General features: G+C 43.7%; 1 protein-coding gene and 1 long non-coding RNA gene across 2 annotated transcripts in view; one reads left to right on the forward strand and one right to left on the reverse strand.

The window, feature by feature from the left end:
* hs3st1l2 (heparan sulfate (glucosamine) 3-O-sulfotransferase 1-like 2) overlaps positions 1–6,816 on the reverse strand; it is a 19,911-nt gene extending 13,095 nt beyond the window's left edge. Inside the window, exon 1 of the mRNA XM_041041951.1 lies at positions 6,516–6,816. The gene's annotated coding sequence lies outside the window, so the exon portion shown is untranslated. The remainder of the gene's footprint in view (positions 1–6,515) is intronic.
* On the forward strand, positions 5,263–23,259 carry LOC121184338. The gene is made up of 3 exons (XR_005894287.1): positions 5,263–5,351; positions 10,462–10,657; positions 23,181–23,259. It is a non-coding gene; the product is annotated as an uncharacterized LOC121184338 (long non-coding RNA).
* The last annotated feature ends 129 nt before the right edge of the window (positions 23,260–23,388 follow it).

Here is a 23,388-nt window from a genome sequence, read left to right on the forward strand (position 1 = left end):
GAGAGAAAGAAAAGGTGAGAAGCCACACAGAGAGAGAGAATCAGCGGATGGAGGGAGGGTGGTGGTGGTTACAGATGATCCCGCAGTTGGTGTGGTGTTACGGCCAAACGGCGCCCTACAGTGACAGTAATAAGCCAAACTGGCTGCTGGTGGCTTTGTTGTCCAAAATGGATGATTAGTCTGAGTAGTGTCTCAACTGTTCAGCCCTAAAGTCAACACAGACACACGGAGAGACAAATACCCCGGCTGGCAGCAAAGCCGTGTTAGTCAGAGACTGTCTTCCTTTAGAAAAAAGTGTGTTCAAGTCAAATTTCCTGACTTTAATGTTAAATTTCAAACAGCAACAAGTGAATCCTGAATTATCAGAGAAGTCTGGAATTAGCATTACATTTTTCTGCATCGTCGTATGTAGCTTTCATTTTTGAGCACAAATACAACAAACATGGCACTAATGTTGCTCTGCGTCTGCTGGATTTGTAAGTAGGCTAACGTTTGTTAACGTGGAAGCCATGGTGGTTTGGTATCTGTAGATTAGTTCTGACATTTTTCTGCCCCTTAGAAATCAAAGTCGGCTAACCCTAAACCTAGGAACAAGTTTGGTACAGGAAATATTATTAATAAACCTGCAACATGCAGTGTGCTTTTTCCTGCATTAACATATTTGTACATACTTGCTCCACAGAGTATAAACAACATATACATCTTCTTCCTCTTCCTTTCTCCATCATTGTACCTCGCCGAGCAATTGTGTGTTTACAAATGACACCGTTAAAGTGTGTTGAAAGGAAGAAAGTCAACAGACGAGGGGAGAAAGTTCTGTGGATCATTAGGACGTGAGCTTCCAGACATTAACTGTGTGATCATGTGCTGTTGTGCTGCTTTACATTCTTCAATTTGACATTTTAAACAGTTGCATAAAACAAACAAACAAAAAAATAACCCAAAGTGTCTGAGAGCAGAACAGGAAGGCAGAGATTCTGACTCAGAGGCAAACACGTAGGTGCAAATGCTCGCACATGTATTCGCTCACACAAACACATTGTGATGTTGCCGGACAAATTACAGTCTAATCGCTGAATCTGCTCTGTTGCTATTTTCACAGAGCTCCACTGGTGGTGCATCCTTTCTGTCTTTCTCTCCCTTTCTTTCTCTCTTTGAGCCCAGTATCCCACTGACTTTCCAGACTGGCTCACTCATCCCCTCAGTATACACACACACACACACACACACACACACACATACGCACGGATGACACACATGCATGCTTTCTTGCACAAAGGCACACATGAATACACAAACCCATTCCCCATCCACACACATTTACACATACACACGTGCACACGCATGTACACACACACACACACACACACACACAGAGGAGGACATGAGGTGCCTAGCAGGGGGCGGTTTTGATTGACCAAGCACTTTATGAGTCTTAAATGGCTTTATTGCCTTCCTACTTAACCCCCACACACTACCTCCTCTTCCTCGCTGTCACACCACAACACACACACACCCACACACACACACACATACACGGTCCTCAGGACGCCTCTGCGACTGGAAATTAATGAGAGCCATCACTAGCCTCTCTCTCTCTCTCTCTCTCTCTCTCTCTCTCTCTCTCTCTCTCTCTCTCTCTTCACACACACACACACTCATTGCCACCCAGCGTGTGAGTCAAGCTCCCTCCTACTTTCTGGAATCCATCAAGGTCACGCCGCAAATCTAAAGAGCTGTTCCTCCCCCTGGGGTCTTTCCGTTTGCCCTCCGTGACCTTGCTGTGATACTTTCCTTCCTAAATTTTGGGAGCAGGCCAGGATTCGAGTCTAATGATTTTGTTACTGTACAGAGCCGATCGATGCGTGGGAGATTGGGTTGATTGATTTTAACTGGCAGGACACCAGGAGGCGGGAGGGTGGAGGTGGTGCAGTCTATCAGTAGGACGGGACAAGGGCTCAACAGATGTGAGATGAGCGTTTGAAGGCTGCCGCTGATCGCCGCTGTTCAGATTTGACCTCTGTCATGGCCAAAGTGACAAGAATTAGAGATATTGTGTGTTACAGCCATAATTCAGATGACACATTTTCCAAGAATGGTGTTTTCACTTATTCTAAGTCCGTCTGTATCTGTATTCCACTCAGGTGGAGTGATAACGTTCTCCTTCAGCGTGAGCAGGAAGATCATCGTTCAGCCTGAAAACTTTGGCTTGAGCCCAGTGTGTTGACGGACATTTCATTATGCTGATGTGCCCTTGAGCTAGACACTGAAGCCCTGCCAGCCCCGGGACGGCTGCTCCGTAGCTGACCTCTGAGCTCTGGTTGCAGGAAGGCACAGCAAAAGGGAAATTCCCTCCAGGTATCAATGCAGTATCACGTAATTAACAGAGCTGAGATACAGCACACTGTGCAGCCAAACAGTTCAGTTCAGCCTTAGACTTTGCAATAAAGTTTTGGATATTTAGTTAGACCAAACAATCCTCACACAAGGTTCATCTAGCATCGCATCTAAACGTTAAAATAACTAAATAATAACAAAAGTGATCAGAAAAAGAGTAAAGAAATTTGTGAGCCTTTGAGTCATCACTTTGGTTGTTGGACTTCACGGTGTTGGAGAAATACAGAAGAAGATTTGAAGCTGTGAGTTCAACCCTCATGAAGGTCAGTGGCTTTTTTGAAGTTCAGAAGCCAAAGTGAAAACTTTAAATCACTGCGAGAGAAGCCCCCCCCCCCCGATGCAAACAGGACTTGGTGGCATGGTGGGTTTTGTTTGGCGCCAGTGGTGCAGCGTCTGGTTCAGATGCTGCCAGCTGTCGGTACTTGGAGCACCAAAACCAATCCCCCTGGTGAGTGAGCGGGTCTCAGTCCTCTCCAGAGAGAGAAAAGCTGTCGGTTGAGTAATTTATTTTCAGTTCTTTAGTTCATTGTTCATCTCTGTGAGCTGAGATGTCAAACGATAACTCACCTCAGAACAAAACCACTAAGTAAGAAAAAAATTCAGCACACCGTGCTAAAGCTCAGTGAGAAGAGCCAGTCGTAAAAATGACGATCGAAAGTTTTGGTTGTCGGAAGTCGTCTGAATATGAGTGTCTTGTAAGTGTGCTGCAGGATTTTGTGTGTGTGTGTGTGTGTGTGTGTGTGTGTGAGATGTTAATGGGCTCATCGGCTGCTCTGTTAGACTTGAGGACCGTTCAGCAGAGCGCAGCGACCATCTGCTGCTCACTTTTTTATGTCAACGATGTGGGAATTTTCAAAGTGTCTGATAGATATTGTTGGTCACACAAGAAGAATCACACACACACAAACACGTAGTTGCACACAGTCACGATTTTTCACACACAAATATATGCGTATGCAAGTTTGCCAGGTTTCAAATTTCTTGATTTTATGAGCATATGACAGAGTGAGTGAAAAAAGTGTGTGTTTGTGTGTGTGTGTGTGTGTGAGTGAGTGAGTGTGTGTGTGTGTGTGTTTGTGTGTGTGCACCCCGGTTCAGTGCGCTTCAGAGGACGTATGCACTCTGCTCATAAATAAAAGCCATGTATTATTCAGGGCTGCTCCTCCAGCTAATGCCCCTTAATGTGCCCAAACAGCCATAATGTACTGTGCTACCAAGGTGGCAGAGACCCCCCCCCTCACACACACACACACACACACACACACACACACACACACACACACACACACACACACACAGTCAAACCTCCGCCCCGGGATTTGACACAATATTTTTTTTCAGTGTCGCTCTCAGGCTCTAATCATGCTCTCAAATTGTCCCGTGTTCCTAATTTTTTTTTAATTTTTTTAAAAAATCCATTTTACTTTTGATCCAGATTGCTCTTGCTCTCTCTGTCTCACCGTATTTCTTTCGAACTTTGCTCGATTTGTCCCCGATTCTCCATCACTGTTTCCATCTCCCACTCCTCCCTCCATACTTACTCTGTGCTGTCTCTTTGTCTTTTTGTTTTGTTTTCTTTTTCTTTCTTCTTTTTTACACTGAAAAATGCGTTACAGTTTTGAAAATCCTACAGTTCTTCCCCTCTTCATGGCCGGGGGGACGTCAGCTCTGTGCAGAATTAGGATTTTGTCTAAACAAGCATTTGTAGCTGTGGAGCTCCGGCAGCGAAGCTTCCTTAGTATGTAATCTTAATCAGTTTTTGGGGAAATCAAATTTATTCAATTCAGAGGTACACAGGAATCATTTTTGAGCAAATAAGCCCTGAAAAACCATAAAATTGGTTTAAAGTGGAATGTTTATTGCTGCTGCTGCTTTGCTTTTCTGCATTTTATTGACAGTGTTTTATGTTCTATTCACTTTGTAATTGATTTTCCTGTTCACTGTCTGTGGTTTTAATTGTTTTGGCAGTTTGCAATCCTGGTCTTGGTGGAAGTACTTTAACTTTTCTGAAGTACAATATAACTCAAGTTTACAGTTTTTGTTTGTTGTCAGAAGCGACGCAGGTATGAGGCGTATTTCGATTTTCTCTCAGGAGACACTTGAAGGGCTTCTTTTCAAAATCAGGTGTTTTTGAGTAATGGTATTGGTAAAATTGATAACACGGACACAGTCTGAATGCTTTATCAAAATATCTTACCTAACTATCACTTATATGTTCCTCATTAAACAATTCCATTGGACTGATAAATTATCAGTAACAGCAGATTCTCAGATCTCTGCTTTTATTTTGTCGCTAAATGCCCAATGTTTCACTTGTATATTTGTTTTGGGAGTTTGTTTGTTTTGTGACTTTATTGTTTGTGGATTTTCTGTTTGGGCTTCTTTGGCTTTGACTTTTAAAATCAGCCATATTTGGCTAGAAGCTGCTCGTGCTAACCATCCACCTCTGCTGCGTATTAAAAAAAAAAAAGTAGCATAGAACACATGACTTCCTGTGAACACATGATTTTTCTGAGGAAGTCCTGAATTTGTGTGTTACAGTCAAAGCTATAAAAACAGGATTTATGAATGATTGTTGTCCCACAGTTAGACAGCGATTTAAGGTGATCTCTTTGTTACATGATGCACCACATCTTGGTGTAACATTAACCTCTCACATGACACTGATTGCTCACAGTTTGTTTTGAGACGCACCAAACACGCCCCCACATTCAGCACACACACGGGCCAGACAATAAGTCCATTCATTCCTTTGCTCTCTCTCTCTCTGTCTCTCCGGTCTCTCTCTTCCTCTCTTTCTCTCTCCCCTCTGCTCACATCAACTCTTTATAAACACGGCGAAGGTCAAAAACACAGCGCACACCACGTCGGTCCCTTTGCAGCCTCGCTGACCTGGATCTGCGCCGCCTGCTTCGTCTTTTTAGAGTCTGTTTGAATTCTTCAGACTCGATAGAGTAGGTATTGTTGTTCATTGTTCAGACTCACTTAACCAATTAGTCACATGGGAGTGTCACGATAAGTGGTGGGAATTACTGCCTTGTTTTAGCTGTGGTTTTCTGCCTTGGTCTTTGAGACAAGTTCTCCAACTAAAGTGACAAAATATGCAGTTTGATTTATTGATCCATTGATTGACACCCCTGATTGATAGGATGTATTGTCTGTGCATCTTTAAAAACCAAATTATTTTTATGGTCTGACAAATACATAGTTAAACAAACAGTGGCAAAGTTTGGTCCGACTTGGTTAAGGTTTGACAAACAGCGTGGTTTGGGTTGGCATCAGGGTCACAATGTGAACCACTCTGTTAAGGCTACGGAACGACTGGCAAACAAACAGAGGCAAAGTCTAACCGCCCGGCTGGCCTGACCTCCTCCCTGTGTGGGCTCTGTGGCTTTACATTAATACCACACAGTTTCCTCCTTTGCTCTTCTCAAACAAGAGTCACAACTGCTACGGCTGCTCGAGGTCTAAGGTCTGGGTTTCACTGCACGAATACAAGTGGTGTTTCCTTTTTTTTTCAAGTCATCAACACTAAAGAGCACAACACCCCCCACCCACACTCTGCACTATTAAAGTGATTTTTGTTCATTTCTAAATTTCCTTCCGCTTTCATTTCCCTCATAACTCACTGTCTCTGATCTTGTGTTCACCGAGAAGATGTTCGAACGCACACACAAAAAACACTTCCCCATCTTCGTTTAGACAGATAACAGACAAGTCCTTCTCTTTCTGTGTAGCCAAAGTTCACCATTTATAACTTCACAGCAACGCAGAGTTTACTTCTGTGTCTTTATTGTGCTCCCTCACAAAACAAAACAAAACAAAACAAAACAAACCTCCAAGAACTTGCCATGTGGAGCAAGGAGAGGTCATAAACTCTTAGAGAGCGAGGGCAGGGGAGGTTAACTCCGCTCACTCGTGCTGCGCAGGTACAGTCACTCTGCACAGCAGGAGCTGGGACTCCACGCTGCCTTTTACAACATGTACGTGTTGCACTTTGTGTAAATATTGGCTGTGATGTGCACAGCGCTGTGGTTTTTTTTTTAAGATTCAATGTGCTGTTGTGAAGGAGAGGAGACGCAGAGAGTGTACGGGGAAAGATGAAAAAGAGGTCTTACCTGACTGATGTGTTCCCAAACTGTCTTTTAATTTCCTCTCAGGGTCTGCACCAATCTTTTTCCCTCGTTTGCTTATCCTTCTCCTCTCTCCTCCGGTCTCTTTCTCTTCTTTCCTCCTGCCTTCCTTCCTCTCGTCAGCTTCGCTTCAGCTTCCCAGGCGTCCCTGAGGAGGTGTGTGTCTAGTGTCTGAGCGTGTGTGTGTGTGTGTCTGTGAGAGACTGCGTGTGTGAGGCGTGGAGAGGTATGTGTGAGTGTGCGCATGTGTGTGCAGGCTGGTGGGAGAGCGGCTCTGCTTTGTGCTGCCGACCTCAGCGAGCGTGTTGTTGCAACTGACTGAGTGACTGGGAGAGAGGGTGTGTGTGTGTGTGTGTGTGTGAGAGAGAGAGAGAGAGAGAGAGAGAGAGAGAGGGATTAGTTCACACAAACACATCTCTGCCTCAGGGAAACACCCCTCTTCCTCTTCTCCTTTCTTCCTCTTTTTTTCCTCCTCCTCGTCTTTTTTATTTCTCTCTCATCAGGTCTTTTCTTTCATCCGATCACCTTGAATGATTCGTGGAGTAAAACATTTCCACTCCACCCTCTCTGCTCCGGTTTGGCTCGAGCTGATCCTCCCGCTTGATTTTCAGTTCTTAACCTTCTCTTTTGTTGTCTTTCCTCTTCACATTCCCTCTCTTCAGTTTGCTGTTGCGAGTCCACTGAATCATAAATAAGTTACAGCGAGCTGGCACAAAACAGCACGGAGACAGCAACACAACCCAAACATCTCTGACGGGTTTCTCTTTGTAAGCTGTTGCTTTTTGTTTGACTTCCTATTGGTTAAAAAAAAAAAAATTCAATCTTGTTGCACTTGTTTTTCTTGCCTTTGAAAGATTTTTAATTGAAGAACGAGGCAGTAGGTGGAAGGAGAGAAGAAGGAATCTTTTCGGTTTTCAAACCATTTCAGGGCCAAACTGCTTATTAATGGTTGCAGAGTGTGACTTAGCAGCACTTGGCTAAAATTTTTGGTAAAGGTCATGATCCTGAGTGTGTGAATGGTGGATTTAAAGGTCTGATCACAGACACACCCTTCAAGGTTCTTTCCATCAACCTGATGTACCGATGAACTGTAAGGGGAGATTTCTTTTTAGCGTACTTCCAAAATTCCAAATTTGCTGTCCGAATCAATACCACAACATCTTTCAATAAAACAGGAGGGGAGAGAAAAAAGACGGCCGCTCGATTGAGCACTGACAGGTAATTGAAAAAGACAGCAATCAGTTTAACCTTGAGAAGACCCCTACTCAGTTTTATTTAAGCCCATCACAGCGATTACAGAATTTAGCTTTAGCCTGCTAATCTGCTCTAGATCCACATTAAAGTGCTCCTCAGGAGGCTGAGCAGAGGGGGTGTTTTCGTGGGCGTGCATTAATATACAGCACAGCCTCCTGAAGTACTTGCACACTTTTCTTTTGAGCCTGTGGTCCGACAAGTTGTACTTGAAATCAAACGGCGAGAATGAGGTTAACACACAGATTTCCAGCTTTAATTTTAGGGTGTTTACATCCACATGCATCTGGGGATTGTAACCCTGTTTATACACAACATCCCGAAGGGTAAGAAGGGCTATGAGTCCTACTGTTCACCAAACATGGATGTAAACAGCCTCAAACATCCTTAAAGCTGAAAATTAGCACTTTAACCTCACATTCAACCCTGTCCCCTAACAATTAATTTTGTACTGCACTAACAAATGCCTCCCAGATTACATTTTTTATATCAACATAACAAGAAAACATTCATTTCATATGTTTATGCCGTGTCATTTGTTTTCCCCACAGCATCCGCTGCTTTCAGCTAAAGCACAATGAACAGTTTTATGCTTATGTTTAGGCAACTCGAAGCACTTGGTTAAAGGAAAAGGCTGCTGATGTATGTGAACCTTTAAAGACGAGTCATAAATAAATAGTTTTCTTTTTAACAAAAGGCCAAATAACCTCCTAAAACAGCTGGGCACTGTGCTTTTTATCAAACGTTAATGAGCGTGGCTCATTAATGTGTTTTTAATAGTTTTTGGACAACAGTGGAGCTCTGTGGCAGAGTGGTATAAGATCTGTGAGCCTTTGGATACTCTGACAATAATTGTTATCATCTTTTCATGGGATTTGTTGTCTCTGTTAAAAACAAAGATAATGGTCTCGGCTAAATATTGAAAATGTGAGCTGAAGCCTGAGACTTGAAAGTTTCTGTTTCACTCTTTAACCAGAACCACGATCTTCCCCGAATCTTTTTTTTTGCTGTCTAAGGTTGCCCCAGTCTCAAACAAAGTCCTGCGCCTTGTAAACCAGATCATCAGTGGTACAGTTTCCTCATTTCTCCGCACAGATCTGATGTTTTCGTCTCTTCAGTGGGAGCTCGAGTGATGTTTAAGTCATATGCTTCGTGCACGCCATGATTTATTCACTAAGTCTGTTTTCATTTCACTAATCAATACGCCAGTTTTTTTTTTTTTCTTTTTCAAATTCATCTACATTTTAAAAACACACATAAAGACAGAACATTCACTTGCTGTTTCTTTTCAAACCCGATGTGTTGGAGCACAGAGCCGGGCCAGTGGGAAACATGTCACTGTCCTATTATTTACAGGCTGTATGTATATCTGTGTGAGGTAATGTGTGTGTGTGTGACTGTGGGGGTGGAAGATGAGTGACCGAATTAGAAGCCCCCCCACCCCACCTCAAACCCACACATTTCTGAACAAAAGCTCCTCCACCAGCTGAAACACGGCGTGTATGAGCCTCTGTTATCACCACGTTTCTGTCGAGGAGCTTTTCTCTTCTGTTTTTTTTTTCTCTCTCCAAAACAAAAAGCTGACCCCCTGTTGAGTTTCTCTGCGGGGGGTGCACTCGCCGAGCCATCTTCCACTCCCTCTGAGACCCCTGGGAGACACTCAACCAGCCCTCCACCCCTCCTCGCCTCCTCCCATGCTAGTTTCCACACCCCCATATCTCTCTCCTCTCATTTCCCTCCCTCTGAGGCTCGAGTTAACTTTCGTTCTGATCTGCTGCTCTGATCACCCCCCCCCCCCCCCCCCCAAAAAAACTATTTTCCTCTTCTTTTTTGTCGCCTTCCCTTTGTGCTCAGGTCTTCAGCTCCTGTCTCCTCTCCTGTTGTTTCTCCGTCTCCTCCCTGACCCAGACCTGTAACCTCCCTCTGCTTATCTGTCTCCTCAACCCTCTTCTTGTTTCAGCTTCTAGGAAAACACTACTTTCTCTTTCCCTTTCCTTCTCTTCTTCCCTTTTCTTTCATTGTCATTTTTCTCTCCTTCCAAGCAGCAGCAAGTGATTTGGTGCTCGCTCGGGCCTGTGAGAAAACCCAGGGGGTCGGTTGCTCTATGAGGCAACATCTCTGAATAAATAAGCATGGGTAATTTGCTCTGAACCTGCAGCCTTTTATTTTTCTTTTTTTCTTTTTTTTCTCTTCTTTTCACCCTCCCGGTTTTGAGAGAGGAGATAAAGACACAATAAAATGGTGGGAGATCCTCACAGAGGCTCATTATATGGTTGTCAGTGAAGTTTTCTCACAGGGCTTTGTGACGGATCGCTCAGCCCCACTCCGTTCTGTTTGTTCCTTTTCAGGGCAAATTATCTATATTACACTCCGGTTTCTCCAGCGGCTGAGTATTTGGATAAAACTGGTCTCATTTAAGGAAGTAATGAACCGTCGGTTCGGGCTGAACTGAGGCAGATTATCGAGAGTGAATTTGCAAAGCTTATCGTACAGAACTAACAGCTATTAGCAGCGTGGCACCTCACACACCACACACCACCTACGAGACTCTGCTAAGGACTAAGCAATTTATGAGCAATTTGCTTCCAGAAGGAAACATTGCTTGCAATGAACTGGATGCGGTGGGTCCATCCTGGAGGTTTGTGGCACTGGTTTATTTCTCTTTCTCTCTGCTACACAGGCAAACACACACACACACTCCTCCATTCATGGCCTGGTGAGGGAAGTGTGTGAGCGCCAGGTCAACTGTGAACATCAGGTATTAATAATGCAGGACGGGAAGCAGCCCCTCCGACTACAGAGCAGTGCACTGCGACTCTGCGTCTCCGCTCCCCACCCCACACCACCCGACACAGACCGGGAGGAGAGCAAGACAGGTATGTGCAGGGGAGGGAAACCTGCCAAGATGATATTCAGAAATGTGGTGAAATGGTTCAAACTGTGAAAAAAGTGTTTATGGAAATTGGGCGAGTGAGTTTGGAAACTATCAAGAATGTTATATGTGGGCATTCCTGTGGCACTTCAGTCTTTTCCTTGAAGCGGCTTTATGAGTATTTTAATATTAAAGATTGATCACATGTCGTAGTGATGAAGCCACTGAGAATTATCACCTGACTCTGCAGTGTCCCTCAGCTCTATGGACCTTTATGGCCTCGTTCAGCTCATTGTTTTGGTTTTATCTCCCGTAATTTTACTCTTTAGGTTCACTCTCCCTGCTCTCGTGATGTTTACAATTCTAAAAACTGACTGTGCACTACCTGCTCTCCAAGAAACTGTAAACAAACACAGAAACCAGCTGGTGAGCATTTAGAAGCATTTAGCAGCCAGAGAGTTAGATAGTTTCTTCACCAGGTGATCATGTTGTTATATTTGTAAATACAACAAAAATATAAAACACAGTCAAAATGTTTAAATGGAGGCTGTCGAGTAATTTACCATCCCATGTACAGCATTCCCCTTTAGTAGCTCTGTGGTCTTGATCATTCCTTCTAGTTTGGCCATTGCAAGATCATCAGTTCCTGGAGGGAATACATGAGGTTTTTGTCTTGGCTAAAGTTTGTGGAAGTTCATGTGAGCAGTCCTACCTTCTCCTTCTCATATTTTTCAGTTGAGTACACTGGTTGAAAACCGTGTGTTTACCCTCTCTCTGTGAAATCAGTAACTCGAAGGGGACATTTTTAATTTATATCATCATGGCTCCACTGATTCCAAAAGGAGCTGAAACAACAAATTTTGTATGACTCTTGCCAGCACACCAGAAACGACCGGCATCTTTCTGCCGACCTAAACTTTAAGGTAGAACAAAACTTTCAAGTCTTTCTACAGAGAATGTGGTTTGTGCTGCTGCAGCTGAAATGTATACTGTCTTATTTTTATTTAGCCTACCCTCACTGCCACGTTGTAGGTGGGGGACTGTGGCTCCGATGTTAAAGCAGGTTATTTCCTGGGTCGGAAGTTCGATCCCTGGTTGCATCAGACATACGACAGGAAAACCTGTGCCAGATGAAATGTGCAGATGTTGCAGGCGACAAGACAAGAACTGCATCTAGATTTAATTTGGATCAACAGCATTTGCATTTCAGACACATCTTTCTGAAGGACTGAGATAAACAGCTGTTCGCTCTCTGCACAGAAAGCCCACTCCATGAACATTTGGCCACTGCTGGAGCCACTACACGCTCCTTGTGTTGTCCACCGCGACTCTCAGTTCTCTTTAGAAGCTGCAGGAGGACAAACAGTGTTCATTAGCCACTGATGAGACGTGTGGCTGCAACAGGCCAAACTAGAACAGAGGCTAATTAGCCAACAGTCGCCAGCTGGGACATCAAACCTTTGCGCTCTTGATGTGTGCAGTCTTTGTGTCCTGGCCGTGAAAGTAAGCGACTGTAGAGAAACGATCCCAGGAGGGACTGTGATCGAACTCAGGCCTCTGCTGTGAGAACTGCCAGCTGCACAGGAGAAGCTCTGCAGTTAAACGTGGTGATGGCTGCTTGGTTTTGTTTACCTGTGGTACGATTTCTGATTACTGAAGATGGTGAAGAGCGCTTCGTTTCATGTTTTAAAAAGGTCAGTTAAGACATATGTAAGCTCTTGTCCGGGTTTGGGGGAGTTGGGGATCAACTCTTTTCCAGCTATGAAGTCAAAATGGTTTTGTAAAAGACAAATGAATCCCTGTCCTGGTGTGTTCGGCTGTTTCTGTGGCTGATCACTGAACAGTATTTGGTGTTGGAGGCTTGGTGACGTGCAGGTACTCACCTGCAGACTGTGCTGTGGAGTCGACCGGTTAGAGTTAGGTTTTATTGTTGGTGCGACACAGCTAAATATTGAGTTTTCTCTATTCTGGACAATCCCATTCTGTCCTTCAAAAAGTCAGTGCTGACAAGTGGTCATCGGCGTGAATTCCTGTGTTAAAGTTAAGCAGGATTTTTGGGCAAATCCACCGACTGACACAGTCTGATTAGAACAAATCAGCTCGACGTTTCGAGTCTGAAAATTGCACTGTCGTCAACGCTGGTGTGGTCGGGGCCTTCAGGAAAATCTGCTTTTGAATTTGCAGCTCTCCCCCCTCGCTCCCTGTGGCTTTGAGTGACAGCAAACCTGCAGCTGCCTGTGATTTTTAACCAGCTGCTGACTTGATAAATTTTACATAAAACCTCAGCGGCAAGGTTAATGCAAGTGTGTCTGTGCACATGTAGTGAAGTCTCAGAGCCTCAGACTAATTACCTGCCGTGTGAGCAGGATGTAAATAGCTTCTCTGGAAAGTGAAAGAGACATTTTTGGGCAGAAAATAGCTTTCACACTGCCACGTCAGCACAGCGGACACTTCGCAAACCTCCAACTCCACCACCATCCGAAAGCAGTTCTTACTTTGTGTTCCTGTTTAATCAGTTAAAAAAAAATGTGCTTGGATATGTTTGTTTCAGTTTGATTTGTGACTAGTATGGATTTATATCTGTGGAGACACCTCGGCTCAGCTGAGACTGGGTGGTGTATTTGGTTCCGTAACTAAAAATATGTATGAAAACAAGCAGAAGTGTGGGTTCAAAACCAGAAAGGACATCTTTTGTTACACAGACTCTGAATGCACGCACACACACGTATTCCCAGCATCGCTGTCAGTGCATGTTCGTAGGGGATATGTGCTACATCCTAGAATAGATATGAACTGTCATCCAAAAAAATCTGATACAAGCAGCGATTCAGAACTGAGCACGAAGGCCTGCGGTGTGACTGCAGCCGCTCAGACTCATGGATACACACACACACACACACACACATATATATATATATATATACACACAGAGACACACACATCTCAGGCAAGGCTTTGGCGGCCTGTCGGTGAGCGTAAGTTGGCGAGACCAAAATAAGGAAAGACAGGAGTGGAGAAGGAAGAGAGGGAGGTGGGAGACGAAAAGAATAACACATCTTAGCGAATAAAACCACACAGCAAGGATCAAATTCCTCCGCTGCTCCTGTGAAAGTTGTTCATCTTTTCTCCTGCTCATGTTTTACTAGCCTCACATGTCCTCCCTCACCTGCCGACACACCTGCCGCCCATTAGCCATCAGCACCAATTTAGGCTGCAGCAGTAGTAATCAAAGCATTCATGCTGCTACGCAATCCACCAGCTTCACCAACCAGCCCTGCTTTCAACACAAACCACAACAAAATTAGACGTATCATAAATATGCCAGGCATTAAAGTTTCACCAACCTGTGGCAACCAGGCAAATGTGGTCCCGTTTGCCCTTTTCAGATCTTTCAAAAGATGAGTTAAATACTATAATATATTTACAATGGTATAAATTACAAACTCTTAATTCACAGTGGGAAAAACAGGAAGCGGCACCATCTGTGTGGTGATAAAGAGGAAACCACAGAAAGAGATTTGCAGTAAAGTGGTACATGTTTAAATGAAGACACTGATTGAAAACATGGTCCATTAAAGGGGAAATGAAACACATGGGTTCAACCTCACATGTTTTGGTGGAAGTCTCTGGAAGCAAAGAATGAAGAGATTGTTGCTCGGGTTTTGTTAAACTTTGCTGTCTGCGAGCGTAGTTAGATATCGGGGCTTGTTTTTTAGTGTGGAAATGACGTTTTGCGATGATGTTTGTGAAAATTATCCAAGCTTTAAAACTATTTAAATTACTGCACCCTATCCCTAACCCTGCCTGTGACACTCTATCCCACTGGTTCCTTCTGGGAGACTGGGAGAAGTACGTTTTTAAAAACTGGTCACAAAAATACAGTTTCAGTTTGAGGAGTACATTGTGCCTTTGTTGGGGACTATTTTCAGCCATGGATTAATCCACATCTGGTGCTCCACTGAATATAATGAGGGAGGACGGTGCATGTGGGACTGATTTACCATAAGCTACAGTGGTTCTTTGTGATGAAGAGACATGAAACCGCCACAAAATGTTTTAAACTAGTATCAGAAAGATATTTAGATTTTAAATAGCAGGTCATTTTTGCTGCGAACATCACCTCGGGTTTTGTTTTGGTGCTAAGTCCACACATATTTTACTGGATCAGTATCTGTCCAGCACCAAAATGTTTTCTGGTCTGAGTCTTGAACATCTCAAACTAGTTCCAAGTCAATTCATGTGTCTGTTTCTTACAAAGATTTCACATAAAATAGGCAGCGTATTAAAAAAAATAGCCATTAATAGCCAAGATTTTGCTGCCATGAAGTTTTTGAAGAAGATCAAGGATTTTTTTTGAAGAACAAAGATCTACACAGCTCTTACACCACATGGACTCCAAAAACATGATGCTCTGCTGGATCTTTTCTGTAGCTGCTCCTCTGATGAGAAGCTGCAGCCTCTCTAGTCTCAAAATTTGACTGAGCGATGAGCCTCTGATTTGTGCCCATAGTGGATATTCAACATTTTGGACTGAGACTTTTCGGTTCAACAAGGATCGCTGCCTCTCGAAGAAAACAGATGAGAAGCTGCTGTGTGACGTCCTCGTGGGACGATACCCGGAGCTGATCCACTGGCAGCCGACCAGAGACCGACTGAGTTTAAAGGCTGAACAGCTGCTTCCAGCTTCTTTTTCGCAGAGGGGCTCCTCTTTATCCTGTGTTTAATCAAACACTGTGCACATGCTTCGCTACACTACTGAGGTAAATGTGTTTTAAGAGAATAAATCCATTTTTACAATCATATTTTGTGGTCTGTTTTTCATACTCTTTTATATGCTCACAAGCTGCAGTCATATGTGTGTTAGTTTCATATGAAAATTAAAGATAATGTTCACCTGGAAGGGGAAGTTAATGTAGTTTTGACCTGGAGTAGCACTACGGAGCGATCCTTTTATTATGAGTGGGTCCTTGTTTTGTTTGTATCGTGAACATGAGCGACCCTGGGCTGCAGACAGCGGCTGCTCGCTGATCAACACCTAGCGGCAATAATTTGGCAAGAAATGTGGGAATACACCAACGAGAGACTGTTAGCAAGTGAACATGGGTGAAAACAGAGCAGGATTAAATTCAACATGTTTGTTAAACAGCAAGGATGCAGACAGTGCATTCTGGTGAGAAACACTGTAAACATAACTGCTTCAGGGCATCTTTAATCAGTGCATCACGAGGTGCTTTACAAGTAAATAAAAAGAATGGGTTTCATATTTTCATTATGATACTTTTTTTTCTATTTCTGCCTTCGTTGCCCCCTAGAGGCAAAATCTAAAAAGAAGTTCTTACTCACCTCTAATCCGACTTAAATCTAACAAATGTGTTGAATGTATTTTCTTACTCATAAAACACTTTCAAAGCCGCGTTTTTGAATATTTTATATCATGCAATGTTCACGTTAATCGCTAGATTGCGGTCGACTCGTAGACTTGCATGGAATGTGGATCATGTCACCGCTGTGCATTAGTTAAGATATTCTACGCATAGAGGCTGTGAGCAGAGCGGCTCCTTTTGGTTGACTTATATTCACACTGGCGTACTTACAAAATAAAAGACCAGCCTGTAAAAGTAAAGACCTTAATGAGTTTGTCTGCTTCAGTAAGAACGCTCTTATTGTTGTTGTGAAAGTCGTTCATTGCTCATTCTCTCTGTCTGACTGTCTCCCTCTGTCCCAGCAGAGTGTATTGGGTATGTTGTGTCTGGAGCCCTGACCTTGGAGATGCTCCACTGTGACGCTCCTCTGAGCCTTTGTGGCTGGAGGAGAGGGGAGGAAAGGGTAGAGGGAAGAAGGAAAGGAAGTGAGGAAGAGAAGAAAGAAAATAGGAAACAAGAAAGGGAGCAGAAGAAAAAGAGGAAGAGAGAGGTGACAAAATGGTTGACTAGAAGAGAGAAAACATAAAAACATGAAGGGTGGAAAGGAGATCAGAAAGGAGAGGAAATGAGGAGAGAGGACAGGAGGAAACAAGGAAAGATGCAATGAGAGGAAGCAAGAGGATGAAAGCAGAACAGAGGAGAGGAGGCAAAGATAGAACAGGAAACAAGGAGAGAAGAGAGGAGACAAAACAAAAAGGAGAGGAAATGAGGACAAGCAATAGGAAAGGAAAGGATTCAAAGAGTGATGAGGAGGGGAGAGAAAAGGAGGGAAGTGACAAGGGCAGAAAGGAGAGGAATAAAGGACATTTGAGGGGAGAGGAAACAAGGAGACGAGGAAAGGAGGCAACGAGTGGAGACAAGAGCAAAAGAGTGAAAACAAGGAGAGGAGAGCAGAGGAAAGAAATGTAACCAGGAGAGAGGAGAACATGAAGGACAGGGTGGACACGAGGTTGTTAGTTTGACTTCACATCATCTATGAATTTTACATGAGTCGTATTATGACAGTGATACAGCAACTGTGAGCCTTGACCCTGAGTTTGTGACCCATAAACCGTCAGCTTGATGCTGCGTGAAGCACAAATTACCTATCAAACTTATTTATTGAGCTACATCCAGGTGAAGGCTGCTGTCACACCCGCTGAGGCCACATCGCGTCCTCTTCGTAGCGAGGCCTCGGCCGCATGAAGGCTCCACGGTCACGCTCCCAGCCGGTTTTACTGAGGTGATGTCGTCCGGGGGCGTCTCTGAGTCTTTGCCTTGTGCTTTGGCAGCGCTCCCACCTCAGGCTGCTCCTCAGACGAGTGTGTTTTCCTGGAGGTGTGTGGATTCGATCGCTCGCTCAGTTTGATATGAATGAGTAAAAAGCTGATGTACTGCTGTGGAAATGGTAGTAAGTCAAAAAAAAATTTACCCCAGAAAAAGTTTTTTTGTGATTGTATGAGTTGATGGTGGATACTGTCAGCAAAGCGTGTACGCTAATGAGACTTGGACGTGGATTCGGTGGAAGTATAAATGCTTGGTTCTCGCCTCTGGTGTGTGTTCTACTGTTTGTTTTGTGGTTCTGCTGAGATTAAAGGATCGCCACTTTAAGTTTATAAGTGTGCATCGCCTCCTGACAGCCTGGAGTCAGATACAGAAACATGACAGTACTTTTTTTGGCCTGTCTCTGCTTCAGGTCCTCCCTGATGTTGAGTGGCCCCTCCCACCTCATCAAGGATTGGAATCACCTGTTTGGAGCCTATATAAGTTGGGTGGTTTCGAGGCGGCTCCCTTTCTTAGCCATTTTCAATCACTGAGTTCAGTGTTTAAGTCTTCTAAAGACCTGCAGACCCTGGGCGTGCGTTGCATGAGAAAATACATGCAGAGAAACTTTATACTGATCTACTGCAAAAACAAACTCAGACACAATTGCTCCACTGGCGTCAAACAAACTGGACACATCATCAAAAAGCGACTGTTAACCACATTTTCCAGACTCGGCTCCATCCCGGTCCATTTCCTGACAATCTGTGCAGCCCCCCATCTCAGGTTTTAATGTGACAGTGGAGGGTCATGTACAAAGTTGTCTAATCTTGGCTTGTGTGTAAGTGTCCGTGAGAATGTGCTTGTAGACATTCACTCACCCTGTGAGTGTTTTATTCAGTCTGAGCCCAAAGAGGATTTGGTAAACAGCATGTATATCCCCCCCCTCTTGTCAATTAGCTAACATGTTGATGTCAGCATGGTCAGTTTAATCCCTCTCTTAATGTACTCTAATAACCCCTCTACCCCCGCCCCCTTCCTCTGCTGTCCTTCAGTGGGATACTCACACACACAGCAGCTCCTGAGGGAAACAGCCACACAACAACATGGCAGGATGCTGCATTAGCTCAGCCCTCGTAACAGCATTACCCGGGGCTGAACGAAACTCTCCAGGGCTTTGGGAGAGACAACTTTCTGACCCAGCAAACCGCTCTGATATCCAAGTATTGAATTGAGGTTTTATCGAGATGCCTTTCTCATCCGTATCAAAGTCAGGTCCTGAGATCTGTGATGATGAATGGTCCAAAGAGAAGCAAGAAAAACATGGATTTAGGAATCATAGAAAAATAATAAGTAAAAATAAGTTTACCATCTTCATCATCTTAGTATCAATGTTCTGAGTATTTTGTCGCAAACAAAAATACTGGACATGAAAAGTCTGCACCAGATTTTATGGAAATCCATCCAGAAGCTGTTAAAACCTTTTCCTCAAAGCCACAAATGTTAACCTCATAGTGGCACTAGAGGAAAAGTCAGGGATCCCCAAAGTCATTGGGATTCATTGGGATTCATCGGGTGGGCACCAGATTCCCTGGCAATCGATCCAGTTCTGCTTCTGTTTGTTCCAGACAAATAATATTGGTCTTAAGAAGTGAATGTTTGTTTACAAAAATTCACCAAATTCACCACGCGCTCATGTAATTTTACTCTTGAGCTAAACAGCTGGAACACAAATAATGATGAACTGTTTCACTTCTCCAAAACTTCATCCCCTCACATCGACACTGAGCACACCAGCACATTTCCACGAAGCCTGTCCACAGCTCCCCTCCGGTTCTGAGGGACACAGCGAGCGTAGGGGCCAAGATGGCAGCTAATGATGCGGAGCTCGCCAGGGGACTGAGGCAAGGCCACTATTTCAGCCGGGGGACAGTCCAGTCTGTGCCGCTAATGCAGCCAAGACAGCTGGTGACACAAACCCAGCCGTCCAAGTGATCTGTCAGTCCACACATCCCTCCAGACGTTCAGCCACAATGGTTGTAGTGTCGCTCCTGGAGGATCTGTGTAGCTGAGTGTGTATTTATGTCTTTCTGTGTGTGTGTGTGTGTGTGTGTGTGTGTGTGTGTGTGTGTGTGTGTGTGTGTGTGTGTGTGTGTGTGTGTGTGTTTGTGTGTGTGTGTGTTTGTGAGCTGAGGGGAAGAACAACATGATTTTGATGACTGACATCAGCAGGGACAGCAGATCTTCATGGTCTCCAGTGAAGCTTAATGATGATGAGGGGAGGATATGAAGATTAACATCAAGCCCTGAGGAGCGTGTGTGTGTGTGTGTGTGAGTGTGGGGGTGTGTGTGTGCTCGAATGGCTACACATTGTGAGGACCAGTGTGAGTTATAGACCTTATGGAGCGAGGACATTTTGGCTGGTCCTCTCTTTCCCACACACCTTCAAAGGGCTGTTTGGGGATTAATTGTGATGTTTAAGTTCAGGGTAAGGGACTAGGGAATGCATTATGTCAACAAGTGTCCTCACAAAGACAGATGTACAAATTTATGTGTGTGTGTGTCGTAGACAGGTTGCCTTGTGTCTTACGCATGAGAGTCCTCCAAGGGCTAAGTGTCTTTTTCCACCTCCTCTGTCTCCATGGTGAAACAAATGAGGTTCCTTCCTTGAGGGATCATCGAGGAGCTTTTGAGTGTGTGTGTGTGTGTGTGTGTGTGTGTACTCGTGAAGGCATAATTTGCATGAAAGTATATTTTTCTTCACTGAGTTACTCTGCTAAACCTAAGTGAGCGTATTGCCGGTGGCCTTGGTTTACGTGTCCCAGCGCTCTCCTGAAAAAATAAAACATTTGTGAAGCAGAAGCTGCTGAATAATTCAGCCACGTATAAAAAGAATAAACTATGATCCTCCATGAATATGACCCGGTAATCCCTGAAGATGCTCCTCTTTCTCTTTCCTTTGTTTTCTTTCTTTTACTTCAGCCTGCTCCACTGTAAATGATGGAGGGCTCTTTCTGTGGTTTATTTTCTAATTCTTTTTACCCTTATTCTTTCCCTAATCCTTTCTTTTGGTTGTATTTTTATTACATTAATACTTGATTTATTTCAAACTCTGAATTATTTTTCAGGCATCTCTTATATTTATCACATATATATCTACAATTTCACTTTGCTCGGTAAATTCAGGAGGCTGCACTGCTGCACTTTCTTGTTTCACCGTGACAAAGTTCCTGGGCACAAAATCAGATCCATAAGGAAATGGCTTTCCCAGTTTGGCTGTGGAAGAATGTGACTGGCCCGCACAGAGCCCTGACCTAAGCCCCATCCATCACCTTTGGGATTAACCTGGATGCTGACTGGGAGCCAGGCCAGGCCCAACATCAGTGCTGGACCTCACTAATGCCCTTCTTGTTGCATGGGGACTAATCCCTGTAGACAGGCTCTAGAGTGGACACCATTTTAGCAGCAGGTTGATGCCCATGTTCAACAAGAACATACAGGTTTCTTATGTTGCTGCTGTTTTTTTGCACTTTTACTTTTACTTTTACTACATCCTGCTCCCACCTGCCTCTGTGGTCTGTTTCATGGTCTGTTTCATGTCCTCCTCACTTAATTTTCCTCCTGGGCGTCAGTAAAGTGTTGTCTTTGTTTCACTGTGATGTGAAAGTAAACCTGCAGGAACTTGCTTGAGATACAGGAGGTGATCCATCACAAAGAACATTTTCACTTTTCTTCTTGTCAGAGTTGTGTGTCAAAGTTTCCACCAAGTCAAGTCAAAAGCTGAAGTGTGTTAATGTCAGTCAGGAGACATGAAAAGGAGACAAAGAATATGTCAAATGTAGATGTAAACACTCAAAACCACAATTTTCTCCTGCATCTGAACAGCAGAATGACATTTAGAGAAAACTCAAGTCAAACCTGCGGCAACATAATTCTAACTTACATAATCACCAGTGCTCTGTTGTGAAACTGCCATTTCCAAGATGAAGAAAAGAAAAAAAATACATATAAAAAGTTAGAGCATGGCAGAGTTTGAAGGGGCACTCTCCTGTGAGGACAGACACAAAGCAGTCTGACAGAGAGGACAGAAGGTGGTAGAGAAAAGTCATACTGAGGTAGAGAGCGCCTCCTGCTGAGCCTGCACTCCTCTTTTTCTTCTCCTTCCCTCACTGATGATGGCAGGGGAGGTACTTCCTGTCATTCACACTTTAATGCTGATGTTAGATGATTATTTTCTGGGTCAGGTTACCTTGGTGTTTGTTATCACTCTTTTAGGATGAAATACATCTTGTCTTATATTGTCCTTTATATCGTGGCTTGAGAAACAGGTAGTATGACAGAATTAAAATAGGCTGTGGTTGCTTTTTGTTGGAAGACTCACGTCAGGGTTGTGACATTTTTCATTGTCAGATTCTCTGGTCAGTACATGGACATGAAGCATGTGTTGTATGTGCAGTTTTTACTCTGTTTCTTACTATTCTGTTGATGTCCTCCTTTTGCTTAAGGATATACATTGTCTGTGATTTACAGTAATATTGTAGTTATTGTCTTTCCTGTAATCCCGCATGGACTGTCCCATTTAACGGGTGCTGTGTGACATAAAATCAAAAATCTGCTTCATGCATTTGCCGAATTGCGAATTATTGCGGAAGAGAAAGTTGTGTTTGAATAACCATTTTTGGACGATGGTTATTGGTTTGTTTCTCATCAGTTTTACTAACAGCTAGGTCTCGTCCCACCAGCGAGACCTGAGCACTAAACATAGGTACTGTCGCTATGGTTACCTAAAATTTACACCTTGTACACTTATTTAAAAGGCCAATTAAACCATGGTAGGATGACGCCTGACATACAATATTAACAGCCGACTGTCAGCCAGTCAGAAACATGTGCTTTCTGTTGCCATGGCACATCTGGTATCATAGCAATACACAGCAAAAGACACACAAGTGCTCAAGGTAACAGCACAGAATAAAGGTATTTTCCATTTCTTGAGATGTTTAAATACTGCAGGAGAACCTCAGGTAAAGGTAATCTGGTAAATACCCAATTTATTCATAGCTTTTCTCCGCTGGGAGGTCAGGGAGAGCTCAGGTATGCTACCGGTGTGTTAATGTACCCGTGATCCGGAGAGAGCCGCCCTCAAGGCCGCTGGACCACATCAATATTGTAGCACACAGGGCCAAAGAGGAGCTGTTCAAATATTCATCTATCACCCCTCCTCGCTCTCGCTTTCTCACAGCTCTGCCTCTCTCCAGCCGCTTCGCTCCACTGAAAACACACAGTCACTGTTCACATGTCTTACTTTAACCCTCAGTGAAAGAGGCCCTGCACGTGTGTTCAGTTCCTCTGAGCTCCTGGGGGAGTGCTTGGGTTAAGTGTGACAATGACACAGGGGAAAGGTCCTGCTGTGTTCATACACACGTACATAGTAAATCTTTACTACCAATGTTAACCTGCACAAGTTTAAAGAAAAACGTCACAGCTTCGGTTTTTCCACGGCTGAAAGTCTAGCCTTTGCTGACCTCCAGTGGTGACCCCTGATGTCTAATTTCTGAAGAGGAAACGAAAGATTATAGTGTCATAAATGTCTGACATCCAGTGCGTATGGATGTGGTCATCCGATTCGTTTTCAATAATGACAATAAGTGAGGCAAAAAGGGTTTTAGAGGTTCTTAACCCACACTAAGATAGGACAGATACAGTATTTAGTTTTGAGGAATTTTTGCAGAGAAAATGCAGAAATTGAAAGAAAAAAATGTTTGATTTCTGTGATCCTATGTGTTCATTTTGTTTCCTATTATACAGGGGAAAAAACATAAACCATAAGAAAGTAAAACAATAATTCTTTGTTTCTTCCAGTGCACCAATGAGCCACGGAGTCAAAAGGGCAAAAAGGGAAGGTCCAAGGCTAATAAAATCTGTCACGCAAAGTCCAAAGGTAAGTGAGAGAGCTGCAGTCTATATGTCTCAGCAGGAGACATATAGAAGACACATGATCAGCTAACATTTGATCAGTTGATATGATGACTATGTTTGATTGCTGCTTAAAAATAAATATGGCTTATAA

The sequence above is a fragment of the Toxotes jaculatrix genome, chromosome 7, assembly GCF_017976425.1.
Source record: "Toxotes jaculatrix isolate fToxJac2 chromosome 7, fToxJac2.pri, whole genome shotgun sequence".
Classification (NCBI taxonomy): domain Eukaryota; kingdom Metazoa; phylum Chordata; class Actinopteri; family Toxotidae; genus Toxotes; species Toxotes jaculatrix.